Source organism: Triturus cristatus, chromosome 5_2 (assembly GCF_964204655.1).
Source record: "Triturus cristatus chromosome 5_2, aTriCri1.1, whole genome shotgun sequence".
Taxonomy (NCBI): Eukaryota; Metazoa; Chordata; class Amphibia; order Caudata; family Salamandridae; genus Triturus; species Triturus cristatus.
This window is the reverse complement of record NC_140588.1, coordinates 275,164,227-275,181,869: the sequence shown is the minus strand read 5'-3', so window position 1 is coordinate 275,181,869 and position 17,643 is coordinate 275,164,227.

The following is a 17,643-nucleotide window of genomic DNA, read 5'->3' as shown; positions in this document are numbered from 1 at the left end:
TCGGCCACATAGTGTGGTTGGTTTAAGTCTATTGAGACAAATCTTTTCTCCTTTTTACTGGCAAGAGGCGGCAAAAGTACAGTTCTTGTTCCTTCAGTGGCCAGGACAGGTACAGCCTTTCTGTATGATGGCCCAAATTCTTTTTTGTCTGCAATTTTTTCTCTGACAAGATCCCCAACTTTAGGGACCCAGACAGATCTTGCTCTGACTGACTTGACTTCCCCAGTGGCGGTCCACTTTACCTGGACATTGATTTGTAGTGCCCTGGATTCATTTAGCTCCTGTAAAACAGCCAAATGTTTATGGTTGCCAACAGGTTTTTCATCCACCACTGTGCCTGCACAAGCAAGATCAGGTACCCACATTCTCGTCTGAAATAGGACCTCATATGGAGTGACACCCCCTAGACAACATCTTGGCATATTATTCAATGCTCGTTGAACTCCATACAAATGTTCTACCCAGCTCTCACCCAAGCCTAATACTCTTGCTGTTAAAGACTCCTGTAAGTTCCAGTCTTTCCTTTCCACTACAGAATTTCCCTCAGAATGGTACAGAGAGGAGTAACACAATGCTACACCCAAACCTCCCATGGCTTCCTTGTAAGCCCTAGAGCTAAACATGGGGCCACGGTCAGAATGTAATGTGCCAATTGCCTATATTCCTATAAAGACTCGAAAATCTTTTATAACAGTTCAAGCATCAGCCGAACGCTGGGGCCACACCCATAGGAATCTAGAGCAGGAATACACTGTAACCATGATATACCTGTAAGCCCCATCTGTTTGTAAGGGGACGCAGTGGTCCAAATAAACACACGCAAGTGGTTTGTCTGAGACTAGCAATGGTGTCTGCGCTGGACGTGTTACGTGGAGCCTTTCATCTGCTGACACATGTTGCATTTCAAGACATAATCCTTAGTCTACTTTGTTAATCCTGGACACCAGTAGCATTGTTTCAGTAGGGAAACAGTTGCTGTAACTCCTGCGTGTGCGCAACCTATATCCTCGGGTGCTGCTAGAATTAAACTTAACCTGCGATCCACGTTTGGTATTACTCTATCCTCCACTCCATGAAATGGAACGTTATTTGCATCTAACCTGTAGGAGTACTTGAGTGGAAATCTTTTCGGTAGTGCCGATTTATTGCGTGTAGCAATAATTGCAACCATAACCTCACCGTCTATTCTGGTTTTTGAACAAGTGATTGCAGCTAGAGAAGCCGTGTGTACAGCCCCCTTTGCAGCTTCATCAGCCAATGAATTCCCTTCAACGTGAACGTCATCACGTTGATGACTCTGTGTGTGCATCACGTGAGCCCTTGGTAGTTCGTTTTTTAACTCCACTACCTGTTCCCTAAGCATTTTGTGCTTAATTGTGCCACCTTTTGCATCTTTGAACCCATTTTGTCCCCAGTGGTGCAAATATTCATTGTATGATTGTACACAGTAAAAGGAATTGCACAGGATTAGTGTGGGGAATTCTCGATCCGTATTTAGTAGTGCCAGTAACAGGGCTTTTAATTCTGCCAGCTGTGCTGTGCAGTATCCTAGAGACTGGGTTTTTGTGCAACTCGGATGAAACTTTCCATCTTTCATGCGTCCTTTAACGATTGCGCATGCAGCGCTGTATTGCTGTTTACTGCCAATGGCCGGCTGAGCAGACCCGGCAGTGTAAATTGTATATTCATACTGATCTAGAGGCAATATTTCATTAGGGAGAGGATATTCTTGTTCGTATTGTGTTTTTAGACTTGGGTCGTACCTGTATGCTATATCTGTTGCAGTGAGGGAATTAGCCCATTGTATCCATCTCGGATGTAATGCCTTAGCGTTAGGAACGCTAGCCTTTGTAGCAGCCTCTAGGGCTAGTGGGATTACGACTATTGTTCGTTTTCCCTGGGCCAGTGCTCTCTCTATCACTACAGCAGTCTGTACCACTGTAAGAATCTTTTCTGTCGATGCAAAGCGCATCTCAGCATTCGTGTACAAATGTGATTTGTATGCTATTGGTACTGTTTTACCTTCATTATATGTTAGGCAGGTGTATCCTCATTAACCCGCAACTCAACAGATCACCAGGTTGCGTATGTGTACGCGTGTCTGTAAGTGTTTTGAAGCTATCATGTCAGCTTGTAGGGAACGAAGAATATCTGTGTGTTTCTGTGTCCATTGTTTTACTGAAAAATCAGGTTTTATCAAATCGTAGAAAGGTTTAACCCTCTCTGAGTAATCCAAAAACTATGTTCTGCCATAGTTTAGGGCTCCCAGTATTGATTGTAATTTTTTATGATTTTGGAGGTTGCAGCTGTGCACATTTTTCTAAAAAGTTAGCTGCTAAGCTTTTCCCTTCACTTGAAAGCTCATATCCCAGGAAAAGGTCATTGAGGTGGACTATCTTCGATTTTTAAAATTACATTTGTAGCCTTCAGAGGCAAATCCCAATATTATGGTATTTACTCTGTTCAAGTGTTCCTCCAGGTCATCATCCGTTAGATAAATATCATCCACGTAGGACAATGCCTCTTCATCCAGATTTTGAAGTAATTCAGTTACTCTGGCCGAAACGAACCCCGGGCTGTTCTTATACCCCTGGGGGAGTCTACAAAATAGCCGCTGGGAACCTAACACAGAGAATGCGGTTAAATAACTGCTTTCAGGCGCTATATTTTGGCAAAAAATCCATTTGAGATATCTAGGGTTGTTTTTTATTTTTTCCGCACAATGTTATTCATCAGTGTGGCACTGTGTGCATTTTGTACTGCAAATGTCTTTGTGCAGGTGTTTAAATGTCTGTAATCTAAAACTAGATGATATGAGTTGTCAGATTTCATTACCAGAAAACAGGATTATTCATTTGAGAGGTGCAAGTTTCAATCACCCCATGGTATTCAAGTTGATCTAAGAACTCCCTGACCTGTTTTTAAGCTTCTTGCTTTATTGGATACTGCCTCTGTGGAGTCAGATGTATTTTTTAATAGAATTATGTGGAGGGTTGAATCCTCATCCCATCCAACATGGTTTTTATATAATGCCGGGGCTAGGGCTACCACCCACTCCCGTGCATATGTGTATTTTAGATATTTGAGAACACGGTCGGAAAAGGCTAGTAAAATCACTGTTTCCCCCCTAGGGCAGTCCATGACAAATGATGGCGGCAAATCTTGTTCAGCTAATAGAATATCATAACCCAACATCAGGTTCCCCCAAAAGAGACCTCTAACTTTCCTGGGCTTGTCCCCCTCCATTTGGAGTGTTATTTCATACAATTTATGTGGTACACTTACCCTAGTATCAGGTGTTTCCACCGTGATATAATCATTCAAGTCTGCTGTCACCAGAAATTCCATAAGGTTCTGGCGAGCTATTGTTACTTCTGCCGCACTGTCTAGCATCGTCAGAGCCAATTCCCCGTTCAGTAGTTGAGTCCTTAGAATTCTGAGCATGTCTGATCTTTAGACCTGCAACCTTTTTTTTGAACTAAGGTTTTGGTTTGGCTTTGTCTTCTTTTTAGGTCGAGCCTAGCACAGCGCGCATGTGCTGCTCTAAGAGAATGGCGTCTTGGAATCCCTCCAGACTTTCATAAACGTAGTGCTTGTGGCTTTAGTTTTCCCACACATTCAATTGGCCTTTGCGTGTGGCTTTCAAAATTTGAAAGCACGCAATTGGCCAAAGGCGGGTGCATGTCCTGCCTTCTCTCTCAATATTGACTCCCATGGCCTAGGGGTCTCGGGAGCGAGCAGCAGCGCGGCCGGGTGCCAGCTGCATTCCTTACATTCCTGGAAGTGCGTGCAAGCACCACTCGTTTTTTGTTACAAGGAGAGTTGGCTTCAGTATTTCCCTGTTGGGAAATTACACTGGGTCAACTACCACATTGATGCCGAGAAGAACGTTTCCTTCATGGTGAGGGGGACGGAACACTACCGAAAGAGGCCCACTTAGACGTGAATATTTACATCAACCGAGAAAACGGCCACTAAATTCGGACATTTACCATTTAACATGAAAGTATGTGAAATCATGCAAGAACACATTTTAATTGTATTTTAAAGTGTACGAGATTAATCTTCACAAATAGTTATTGAATAATATAGCAACTTTTCACATAATTCGTTTTGAGGGCATTACGGCATTGTCAAAAATTAGATTTTTCAATAGGTACCGATAGTTTCCCCGATTCCTAATGAAGTTCTTTTTCTGCATTGAGAACAAATGTAACTCTAAAATGGCCGTATAATGTCTAATGCTTTATGAAAAGCCTTATTAGCTTGTCCCTCCTTTATTTTTAGCTTCTACCGTGGGAGCGCGGTGACATTATGAGCCGGCGGATGGCAGGTGGCCATCTTTCTCCCCCTCTGTGTCTCGCTGGTTGTGTCTTTCGGGCGGCGGTTGGTGCTGCAGAGCCCGTGCCTTGTGCAGTGGAGCGGGGGACCGCTGTACAGTAAGACCAGCAGGGAAGGTGAGGCATGTTTAGGGGTACGGGGCACATTGTTGGGGAGACTGGAGCAAGATTAGTGGGTTGAGGGAAGAAATCGACGAACAAGGAAGGAGGCCCTTGAACCCTCTGTGTCTCTTAATCAATGCTCATCTCTTTCATGTTGCTTGTCATCTACTTAACGCTACCTATCCCAGCACTCACTATCCTTTCACTGGGGAACGCCTGTCTATTTTTGCCTGTCACCCGTTTGCCATCCTTTCCACTCACCTTCTCATCGTTGAAAGATGCAGGTATGCGATTGTGAAGAAACCGGACAGATCCTTCAAAGCTAATAGTCATCTTCTCGCTGCCGATTAGCCCCCCCTTTGGTCACCGTTTCAATCAAGACATGATCTGCCAATCTCTGAAAGTGATAAGCACGTGACTGAAAGGTATCAGTGTGTGTGTGTGACTGTTGAGCATCTTTGGCAGGTGCTATCCTTCACATTTTGGTTCAAATTGGAAGCTGCAGGCACGTTCAGAGATGATCAATGACAAAAACTTGACTCTCCTGCATATGAAGATACAACTCCGTGGCATCCAGCTGCCGATAAAGCCAGAACAAAATGCTACAGTCTGGGGAACAGACTTTAAAAATATCCTAAAACAAATTCTCTCTCAACCTTAGATGATAATGGCTTATTTGGGAAAAGGGGGCGCAATGGCCCCGTTGTGTCTACCTATAGCAGCCTATAACTTCATCAGCATCTGGCCGTATGCAGGGACTTAAAATTTGTGCCTGCAATTTGTCTTTCTTGACCTATGCAACATTGCACGAGACAAAACCCTGGCTGCTGAGGCTTCAGACTTGAAAGCAGAGATCATGTTTTTTCATTCGGCCTAACTTTTGTCTGTGATCTTTAAATGTTCTTATTACCATCATTTCATCATCTAGGTCATTGTGACAGTAAGGATGCAGTCCGCTATTATTTTGGCTGCTCAGGTCATCATCAATGTAGATTCCATCAATTCATTTGTTAATTGTTTGATAGATACTCCTGTTTATCTATTGGATACCTTGAGAAATATCAGTCTGCATTTAAAAAATAATGAACCGCATTTGAGTTGTTGCCAAATTAATGAAAATCAACTGTAAAATCTAATCTCGGTGATGCTGTTAAGAAAACAAAAGAACTACTGCTATTAATTGCACACTCACAGTATAACACTCAAGACCTACAATTGAGTTAGTGGTTGCTTACTTTATAAAGTACAACATATTGCCACTGATACGGATGATCTTCAACAGGATATTAGAAAGCCACCTTCGACACACAGTACGCAGCATCAAAATTGTATTGTTGGCCCTAAAAATACGTGCAAGCATTGTGGCCTCTTCACAAAGACTTTATTCATGTCCAGAGACACACTGTTGCTCCCTCCTTTTCTCTGTCTGCTTTGGCAATGGCTAAGCTCCACTCTCTGGACATCCCTAGCACCAGCTCAATCTCTGGGTAATCTTCTTCACCCTTATGCTCTGTTCATTATCCCCCCAACCTTTTGCTCTTCTCACCCATCACCACTACCCCTTTTTTAGGTCTTGCCTAAAACGCTGTCTATTGGAGATATATCTTACAGCGTGCATTAAGCCCACCCATTGCATACCATTGGTGGCTTTATTGGCGCTTTTATAGGCTTACTTATTAGTTGGGTGTGTGCGCTTTTGTTTATCTTCTTTACCCCGTCTGAAGCATTGGCTCACTACTATGTAAGGCCATGCCTCACTTTTTCAGGCGCTACTTTTTTCTTCGTTCAAGCACTCTACTAGAGTGAATGTGATTTCCTGCTGTCTTCCTCATCCCTTATGTTTTTCTCACCCTTGCTGCCTTCTGTGCTCCTTTCTCCCTCACATATGACCCTCCCCACACAGTGCCTTCTCCCCCGTATGCTTTCTTCCTGTCAGCTCCTTATTTGTCTTTCCCCCATTTCCGGTCCCCATCCATAAGGTGAGACCTGTTGGATTTGCCAATGCTTGTTTGGAAATATAGTCTTGATCGTGCTGCTTGTCTCTGGGCTTTGTACGCTCTTCTTGTCTGTCTGACCGTCCTTCCCTCTCGGAGTATTTCGTTGAACCCTGAAAGGAATGAGAGGACGTGTATCAGTATCCTGATACTTGTCAGGTTTTCTAATATTGTCCCTATCCTAAGGTTGTACCTACTTTCCGAGGGCTCCTGTGGAGGAGATTTACCTCTGGATTGACATCTGTTTTCTGTATTATTTAGTTTTTTGTTGTTGTCCCACTTCTTCTTTGAAGAAGCAGGTGCCTGCTTCAAGGTGTCTTTTTCGGGACTACACATTAATTGAGGTTTTAATGCTTTCCCACCCAAACTGTCTCATTCTGCATACGCAGTCTCAATTATTTTAGGTAATTCATGTTCCTGATGTAAGGGACTGAACTCCCTTATGCATTGACGGATTGCCACTGATGCTGCCTCACCTTTAATATTTGCTAATATTATAGCTGATACCTGGGCAAAATTGCCTAGTAATTTCATCCCTAAGTTCAGAGCAGACTCTGCTCCGTACTCATTTTGTATTTGTCTTAATACATCTGGTATTAGTGCTAATGACGGGATACCATGTGTTCTAGTATATATGACAGCAAAAACTGTACCCAAAGAGGTACAATCTTCTATCTGTGGTGTTATTCCCATGGGCAAGCAGATTGTTAGCATTCTGTGTTTTTCATAAGGGCTGGTATTTGGGAATACTGCTTCTAGCTGTGTTATTTTCTGAGCTACCCAGAATGGCATTTGCTCACGTTTTGCAGGCATTTTGCCCATTACTGCGTGTAAAGTTTGTGGTGTAATTTTAGTTGCTGTATTTTGAACTGTATTTGAGTTTGTCATAGCCGTTGCTGCGTGTACCATAAGTGTCCTCATGATGAGTAAGTCTCCTCCTGGCATTGTTTCAATGCCAGGATGTGGTGTGTAGGCCGCTAGTACTGGCCATGTCGCTCCTTCTCTTCCAAGCGGACGAGTCTTACTTTATTGCTTGTATGGGAGAGGCCACTTTAAACCAGAACAAATGTTCCTGTTAAGTAAGTGGAACTTCAATGTCCTCATGGGGACAATATTCGTCCAGTATTCCACTTTCTGTATAGAAGTGAAATGTTTTTGTTCTTGCATTTGCAACTGGGAATGTAACTCATGAATAGAATACCTCTGTTTTATATGATTCGTGTGCCTCAATCACGAAAGCTACCGGTCCACCCCTGGATGTTAGATCGTGTGTACCTAGTTTGATGGTGATGGCATTTCTAACATTTTCTGCCAAGTGAATTGCATCTGCATCTTCTTCGTCTGCTGAGAGATTTAGTTCTTGTGCAACTCTCTCCACGTTTACTGTTCCTTCAGTCATTGTTTTAGAGAAGAAGAGCTTTTCAAGGGAACTAAGATAAGGTGTTTTGCACAATTTTCGGAACAATGTGTCCTTCAAGCTTGATTAATCAACAGCCAATAAATAGAATTTTTGCCTACTCAGCTGTGGCGGAGTTTGTGCCCACCCACTCCAGACATCTCTGGGGGATTGTGAGTAGGGGTCTCGAAGACTAGCACAACTGAACTACTCAGATTCTACTGTTAAATAGGTACCCAACCAATGTTAGCGGCGCCATGTCGTGTAGTTCCTAACCTACACAGGATCTGCACGTTCCGTCAGCAGACACTGTAGGACTGGTTTCAGACTGATTCTGAACAACCCCACGGGGTATGTTGGCCTTTTGTACCAGCTAGCTCAAAGTGCCACTAGTATCTCCTCTTACCAAGGAGAGAATAGTTATTGGCAACCATCGAACATGACAATCCTGATCCATCAGGACCATGGAAACAATATACCATTTTTCACTCAGTCACTCTTGCTTTCTTAGTCTGTCTTAGAGAGATACACAGAATAAACAGGCTAGGAGTTTTCAATAAGTATTTATTGAACAGTTGTTATTCTGGTGTAAAATAGATGAGCTGCAACAACCGTTAGACAGTAGCAGATATACAGGATTAGAACTATTATGGAAGGGAATTGATGGTAAAGCTCTACCATCTTGCAGTAATCATGACTACAAACAAGTATATAAAATACACGATAATAAAATGATGCTACTCCTACAATGCCTCCCTAACTAGGGGTACTTAATTGTACCTAGCATGTGTGTAGGTGTTAAGCCAAGAATTCCTCTAGGATAAAGTCAACCCCATTACCTGAAGTGAGAGACTGTGGGACTCAGGCTGGACACCCCCAAGGGATGTTTTTTAGACCACTGTGAGCTGGAGTGTCTGCATGCAGGAACCTCAGCGTCTCTGGTCAGTGTTTCGGCCAGAAAGTCCTGGTCTCCTCTGTCTCACTCAGCAAGATGTGTCTCCCCAGGGGTCCTACCTCGCTGTATTACTGTGTCAGACTTAGGATGACGTCAGGAATGAACTTTGTACGCAGATATTATACAGAAGATGTTAGTCCTGCTGCGCTTCCAAGAATCCTCATGCATATTTGGGAGAGGAGTTGGCCTAGCGGCTAGGGCGGTCGACCTCAAATCTGGGGAACTGGGTTCGAGTATCGGCAATGAGGCTGAACATCCTGTGATTCTAGGCGAATCACTTAATCTCCTTGTGCCTAACAAAAATGAATGTGTCCTCAAGAAATGCAACTGGTGCTATGTAAAGCGCTCTGATACCAGATTCGGGTCAAGTTCGCGCTATATAAAACTCTGTAAAATAAATAAAAAATAATGTATGAGATTTTGAACTAGGGAAAACCGGCGTTCTGAATGCAGTGTCGTATCTAGGTAAAAGGTCAGTCTCTGTAAACCGTTATAAGTTTAATGTAGGGAAGAATATAGGTGAAGGGTTACGTAGTTGCCTGGGCCTATATCAGGGTACCTTTATGGAATATAACAAAGGACACCACAGCAGTTTAGAAAAATATCTAAGATTTTTATATATCCAAAACAAGACCAAACAAACGATAAAAATCCACCATACGGTTCTCAGAAATCTTCAATAATCAAAATAGACTTGAAATATAGTTCCTTTAAGTCAGTAGCTCCGTCTGGTGCTATCACGGCATTGTGAACAACAAATCCAAACAGTTCTGGCTGACAGAGGCGTCTGTGCCAGCTACGGTTTCGAGAAGTCGCACAAAACAGTACATTTAGAAATGCAGGGTGTCGGCGACCTCTCAGTGAGCCCAGAAGAGCTGGCGTCCACAGCCGTCGGTTCTGGAGGTTGGTGTAGGAGGAGTCGGGTACTTGAAGTCACACGTGATGCAGATTTGAGTGACAGGGGCTGGGAGGTTTGTGTGGCTCTAGGAGGGGCAGGGTGAATCAGCGCTAGGCTGAATGGGACATCTGCAGTGGGAGTAGTGGGAGAAGTAATCTCCTGACTCTGAATAGGACTGTGCCCAGCCTGGACAATGCTGGCTCTGCCTGCTGTGGTGTGTCTGATCTCCTAGCCCCCACCGGACAAAGGGGAAGAGGAGCTTGGTAAACAAAGTGCTCCAATTCCCCCTGAACCCAGTTGCATCTGGTTCCCCAATGCCCTACACTGCAGACAAAGGAGAGAAGTGGTATAAGTATAGGGGCTGTGACCACATGTTGGCTGCTCTGTGCTGGTGCTTGTTCCTGAACCTGCTTGCCCCTTCATCTCTAAGGACTGGTTTTTGTTGCCCTTGCGCCCTGGGAGCGCTATATTCTGATTTTCCAAAGAAAAGGAGCATGAGGGCTCCGCAACAGTGAGCTGCGATCTTTCCAGAGGGAATCCCGACACGGGGAGGGGTACCTAGGGCCTCTTTAGGGGTGACTCACATGAAAGGAAAGGGAAAGTTAGGGCCTGGCAAGTGGGTGCACTTGCCAAGTCCACATGGCAGTACTAGGCTGCACACAGACACTGCAGTGGCAGGTCTGAATTGCCTTTTCAGGGCTACTCATGCGGGTGGCACAATCAGTGCTGCAGGCCCACTAGTAGCATTTGATTTACAGGCCGTGGCACACTGAGTGCACTTTCCTAGGGGCTTACCAGTACATCAAATAGGCCAATCATGGAAACACAAATCCATATTACGAATTTCACAAACAGCATATGCACGTTAGCACTGAACAGCAGTGGTAAAGTGCCCAGAGTCCTAAAACCAACAAAAGCAGGTCAGAAAAAAATAGGAGGAATAGAGGATAACCCTGCAAAAAGGGCCATCTCCAACAAAAATATCGGCCATTTTTTAGTTTTAAAAATTTGCAAAGGCCTGGATGTGAAACTTATTAGGACTGCAAACAAAATCATCTTTATTCATTTGTAACATTACTTTTTCATCATTGTTTACTTTACTTCAGTCATGGATCAATAATCCAGCTGTAGAACATATCTAAAAGTGTTTTCTATTTCTATTTGATGTTTGAAGTATGTACAGATAAAGCCTCAAAATACAGGCTTTCGGTGATTTTGTTTATTTTTGTTCTGGCTAAAACATCAAAATACTAGTGGTGAGGGTAGAAATCTGGTCAGGAGGGGACCCTACCTAAGTGTGTTACATGCGGCCCATTCCCATGTAGGTAAGTGCTTCCGCACCCTACATTGTGGCAGTAAGCCCTTTAGTTAATGTTACAATGCAGTGCAAGTAATGCCTCATGGGGACACATCCATTGAAACTAATGGCTGCAGCCCTGCCAAGTACCACGCATCAGGGTTTAGACTGACGTATTTTAGTGTAGTGGTCTGCATCACCGCACTAAAAATGCATAGCGCCTCCTGACACCACCAGAGCTGAGGCAGACACAAGTGAGACGGGAGCACCGCCCTCTTAGAAGCACTCATTAAGCAAGCAGCGCAGACCACAAGCTGCTCTGGCAGAGTGTGATTGCACACTGTGCAGCGCTGCCTAGTACAGTTGAAAACTTTACTCATCAGAATAGAGTGGGTCGCACCAGCCTGGGTGCTCAGCTATGCTGGCTGCATTCATTTTAATCACAGCTGCTGCTGAGTCTCAGCCTGGGCTGGCCATAGCAGCATCACATGACTGGAACAATAATCACACAGTCAGTGTGTCCATTTGCCAACAGGACATCACTGTCTGAGTGAGGTGGTCCGCAGTGCTGTAGTATGCTGAATGATGACAAAGTCCAAGTAGTTTCCAAGAAGGTTTATTCGATTAGCAGGATACATAGAAGTTGATAAGATGTCCAAATGATATCCTAAAGAGAGCCCCACCAGGAGCAGCTTCCCTGCTGCTCAGCCCATACACCAACTGACTCAGGCACTCCAACATTCCACATTACATCACACATCCCAACATTCTTACAGCTATCACTCTGGCTGAGCAGCAGGATACCACAAGTGCAAGTGGCAGTTATGTTTCTTTCGTTTGCCACTGCCCTGTAGCAAGGGCTTCTATAAAGGAAATAGCGAAGCGCCAACTTGATTTCAGGAAAAGAAGCTTTATTGCAGAGTAAGGTACCCATGACACCTCCAGCAGGTAGGCAAGCAGATAATGAGCAAACCAGTATAAGGAATCTAGATCTCTGAATACAGAGATCTTAAGGATTCCAATTACATCACAATACAAAGGTTGAACACTTTATTACAACACACGGAAATATACAGCAAACTTTAACATGACTTACCACACATACCCTCCCTATAATAATGAGAAAAAAAAAAAAACCATAAAAACAATACAACAATATAAAACGTAATAATATAAGAACGAAAAGGAGAAGATCTGACACGAGAACCACTCCTCAATTGCCTGCAATCACCAGAACCATTAGTGACATTAAGATTAGGAACTGTGGTTGAGGTATTCGCACTCAACTCAGAAGAACTACCAGAAGGGTTAGCATAAGAACTGTCACACCTGTCACCTAAAGAAAAAGTACAGTAAACTTTAACATGACTTACCACATGCCCGCACCACTTCCTGTGCGGTCCTGCCAGTTTAATTAATTACTCGTCATGGGCGACCATTTATTAGGAGATGAGCGGTCACACAGTCATCACTGCAGAGGCAGGATCATGATTACAAAAGATCTAACTGCCTCTGGTGCCGTGCAAGACTAGTCTCGGCCGCGAGTCGCGACTCAGGTCTGTGTGATTGGTGACTCACTATGTTGAATATATTATATAAGACCATTTAAATATAATTTACAACCTGAGCCTGTAAGTAGTTCACTGCTCACCTCGGGCTGGTGCCATGAGGAGCTGGGCTCAGCTGACTCAGACTGTAATATTGACTTAGGCCTGGGGGCGTATCTACTCTCTACTGTCTTTCCCCGCCAGCAGAAACCGAATTTCCAGCCGAATAATTAATACGTCACAGCAAGGAGAGATAATGCTGCCTGTAACTGACCGCTCAGACTTGAGTCAGACTGGGGCAGAAAATAGGCTAGGCACCCAAATAAAAGAAATAAAAGTGCTCCTTAATAGAACCATGTTTGCAAATTGTGGCAGGTTTCAATGTGTAAAGATACGCTGGGCAAGTGTTTTTCAAGGAATAGAAAAGTGTTTGCATTTCAGCTTAATGCAGGCAATGTTTGTTTTTAATTAACTGAAATTAAGAGTGAAAACCGGCACAGCACACCACCGATCATGCCTGCTAACAGCCAAAAGAACAAGCATTTGCAATGCGATAGGTCTCGCATTTGCGAGAGTTGGAGCTATTGCCATTATAAATGACAATGCCTTTTATTTATGTGTTTGGAAAAGCTGCATGCGGTGCATAAACATGCGCTTTGTACTTATATTCCTTGCTTACGAAAAGGAAGGCTGGCAGTAAAAGAGGCCTAGTTACTGCCAGGCGTTGCTTCTCGTAAGCAACAACTGCAAGCACAAAGCGCATGTTTACGCACCTCTTGCAGGTTTTTAAAGTACACAAGTAAAAGGTATTGGTATTTACAATGCCGATAGCTCAAACTCTCACAAATGCGAGACCTGTTGCATTGCAAATGCTTGTTTTTTCCATTGTGGAAAACAACAATCATGCCATGCCAGCTAGTCTTACAGGCATTCACAGATATACAAACCTGCAATATGTTTCCTATATTGAGGTATTGGAAAGTTCCATTTTTTAAAGCACAATAAAAATGTGGGGTCTTAGGGGGGTGTTGGTAGTTAAACATTGGTAAAGGAAGCCCACCAGTCATGTATACCTAAATGTTCCCTCTACCACCTCATATCTCAAACTGTTGGCTCATGCAGCTAACCTCCACCTACCTGACTGAAGGACTCTGGCAGAGCCTTGTTCTGACCAGACTAAGCATGAAATGGCTTTCTGAAACAGACAAAGCCAGCAAAAGATGATGACCCAAACAGGCAATACAACAGACAACCAAAATCACATTTCAGGAAAAAAAAACATATTGGCAAACTTGCATTAAAGTGTGAGGATGAAGGAAGAGGGTATCGCCAGACGCTGCATACATATAAAGACAAAGTAGGGCCACAATAGTATTAAAAAAAAGGCAAAGGAGAGGTAACTTCCACTTTTAACTTGTGAGGGCCTGAGCCTGGTGAGGTAGCCTGTCTGTTTTGTTTCACTGTTCTACCAAGGTTTTAGGAACTGTAAGACTCCTATCAACAGCAGCGAGTGATGGATGATCTGTGGCCCAAAACGTAATCCCAAGTAGCAATTGTAATAATTCATTATTAATATTTAGATCAGACTAAATATTGCTAATGAATTTTTACAATTACTACTTGGGATTACGTTTTGGTTTACCCACATATGAGTACAAACATCCTTTTGTGTGAATATTAATCCAAAATGAGGGTTGAATGCTATCCACTAAAAAACAAAAATGTCTGTCCATCCCCTATTTCTCCTTGCTATTTTTCCAGATGTGGTCCGGATGAGATGCCCATAGATTCGCCTGAGCAGCCTGAAGTGCACATCTGTTTGGTGGCATGCCCCGAAGTTAATCCCTGTGCATGTTTGAAACACAGTAAACCTAATCTACTTGGCAATAACAGCTCCCTATAAGAGTACACAAATCCAGCTACAAAACACTGGAGGGGGATCTGAAACAATGTGATTATACTAACTCTAAAAGACTCATATTCAACTGTCATACTGGCAAAATAAGGCGAAGCTCCACTCAAGCCTGTGGAAGAACAACATTAAGACGAGACCTAAGTGAATCCTGACTTGGTGCTTCCTGAACGCCTGCAGTTGCATGGTGGCTATTTCCTCAATGCTAGCACTAAACATTGAAGCTGTCCACATGGCCTTGCTGCCAGGTCTGCTGCTATTGAGTCTTTGTGCATTGCTCTTGCAGGTTGGTGCACCAGGAAATTATGATGTGCATTTATTTTTCTACGAGGTCCCAGCTTGCTGAAAGCACTGTAAATATGCAAATCATTATTTTAATATTCTATTACACACAGTATTAGATAGGTTGCCACAAAATGTGTGAAGAGATTTTTGGCCGGATGCAGAACGCCATTTAGCACTGTCGACCTAGGCACAAAACACCATACTTATAAGATGGAAAGCAACTAACAACAAATGAAGCAAAAGTGCAAGTGAGTCTTCCTGGGAACCTATACACGCTAGCCTCTCCAACAAGTTTGTTTTCTTTATGTGGACACCCCCAACTAGCCCAATCTCCAGCACCCATCATTCAACCTTTTTCTGCAGTTTTACAAAGCGCGAACTCGACCCGAAGTTATTGGAGCGAGTTACATAAGCACCAGTTACGTTACACAAGGACACATTAATTTTGGTAGGCACGGGGAGATTAAATGATTTGCCCAGAATCACAGGATGTTGAGCCAACCTGGTTCCCCAGCTCCAAAGTCGGCAGCTCTGGCCTTTATGCCACATTGCTGCTGTGAAGAGAAAGCAGACCCATCACCACACACGTGGCTTGCTGCTGGAAGTAACGTCACTTGGCCACAATTGCTGGTCATGCACATGAACAGTGGTTCCCTTACTTGTTTTTTGTCCCCGAGGGTTCACTCCTAAAGTTACCAGAGTTTAAAAATGGAAATCGGGGACATCTTTAAGTCTCTTGACATCATTTACTTTTTAGTGTTAAATCAGGCAGTACAGCTTTGTGGCACAATGTCAACTGTGCTGAGTTTTTACACAACATTTAAGGTCTGATTTTAAAATGAACACAATTATGTGCACTAGTTTTGTACTCGGTAAAATTACACATGGTAAATGCTGGCTCAGTGTGTGCGGCATTTACCTGATGAGGTATTACTTCATCAGATTGAATTTTGCACCACTGAGTGTTAAATAATACAGTAATATTGTGAGATCTCCCCAAAGGACAAAAGCATGAATAACGTATTTTTACTATTGCTATGGTATTCTAGATTTACAAATTGCTCCATCCATCTCACTGAGACACCATATAGCAGACCTTGTATGAACAACCAAGTGCCTTCTGGGAGCAGTAGTACTGATCCACCTCAATTAATAAAACTGCACCGTAGTTCCACGTTACAATTATTTGCATATGGAAACCCCAAGGGTGGTCCAGGTAGTATGGAGTCAGCTGGTATCCGTCTGTTTATATTAGGTGAACATGGGAGGGCATGTGTTTAAAGAGTGTCCAACTAAGTCAGTTTTTCTTTTAGCGTGGATCAGAATTACAGAGGGGATTCTGATTACAGGCCTTTGTTTAGATAGTTTATAGGCATTAGCCCTGCTTATCTCATGGCAGCACCTTCACTTGGAGTGTCCCAACCCTGTATTCGGATAACATCGTGTATTTAGAGCAAAATAAGGAATCGTCTGAAAATACGCATCTCACATATCTAAATACTCTCAAGAACTCAGTGTGCATTGTCATAATGTAAAACAGCAAAATAAAGGAAATCAGAGGTAGTAAGCCTATATAAATGCAATTGCAATTACGTTGAGTGACGGGGTAGAGGGGCTCACACACATTGTGGCTGCTCGCCTTGGATTATGGCAGAGCCTAGGTTACGCCCCTGAATTACGTGGGAAAAGGGATCGCTGCATAACCTGGATCAGAAGTGCAGACTAGGGGATTCAGATTACAGACCTTTGTTTGCAAAGCTTAGAGACACTAGCCCTGCTTATTTCATGGCAGCCTCTTCACATGGAGCGTCCCAACTCTTTATTCAGAAACATCAGGTATTTAGAGTAAAACAAGGAACCGTCTGAAAATGTACAACTCACATCTAAATACTATAAAGATCTCTGTGTGCCTTGTTTGTCATAGTATAATACTGCAAAATGAAAGGAAATCATCTCGGACTCGCTGAAAAGCGCAACTACGCCTCGTCAGAGGTAGTAAAAGCTATATAAATAAAATACAATTGCCTTGAGTGACGGGGCGGGGAGGGTGGAGGGGCTCACACACATTGTGGGTGCTCGCCTTGGATTATGGCAGGGTCTAGGTTACGCACCTGAATCCCATGTTTAAAGGGTTGGCTGCAGCTTTCAGCCTGCCATGGTAACGCTTGTGGCCAATTAACAGCATCAATGTGAGAGACTGACTAGGAGCGGGGTCTGCCTTCCCGGGTGCAGTGCTCAAACAAAAGGCTCCGGGCTGCTGCCGGGGCTGGCAGGGACAGCATTTAGACGGCAACAAGTGTTTACCAGAGCGGGCAGAGTTAATTCAGGCATCTCCCTTAAAGACACTTACGAAAGGATCAGTGAGAGAAGGCGGGAGGCAAAGAGGGCGCACGAGGAACACAAGAGTATACATGTGAAAGGAAAAACCGAGAAGTAGCCGACAATAATGATACAGCGTAAGTCTGCGCCAGCAGGAAGATCACCAGAGATAAACGGAAGAGTGGTGTGTGCACTTCACTTCCTGTTTTTCATAGTGGGATACTTTTGGCGCATGCGTATAACGTAAGTTAGCGCGCGCATGTTACTGTGCGCTATTTTTTTTTAAACAATTAGCGTAACGAGATTGTAGTTAGGTGGTGCTGCTTCCGTTTTAAACGGAAGTTACGTATCAAATCAAAACCCAATAGTAAGCACGCTAACAAAAAAAAGGGAAAAGTTAACTAATGGCAAGCGGGGAGAAATTATCCGCCAATAGGCGGAGTTTCCCCACGCATATAGATTACTAGATGCCTCAGAGAGACAGCGCATGCGCGCTGCCTAGGCGAGACCTAAAAACAACGCACACAATGAACTGGAAGAACAGACATTCAGGTACTACCTGATTGCTCAATAAGGCCAGTCCGAACTTGGTTCAGAC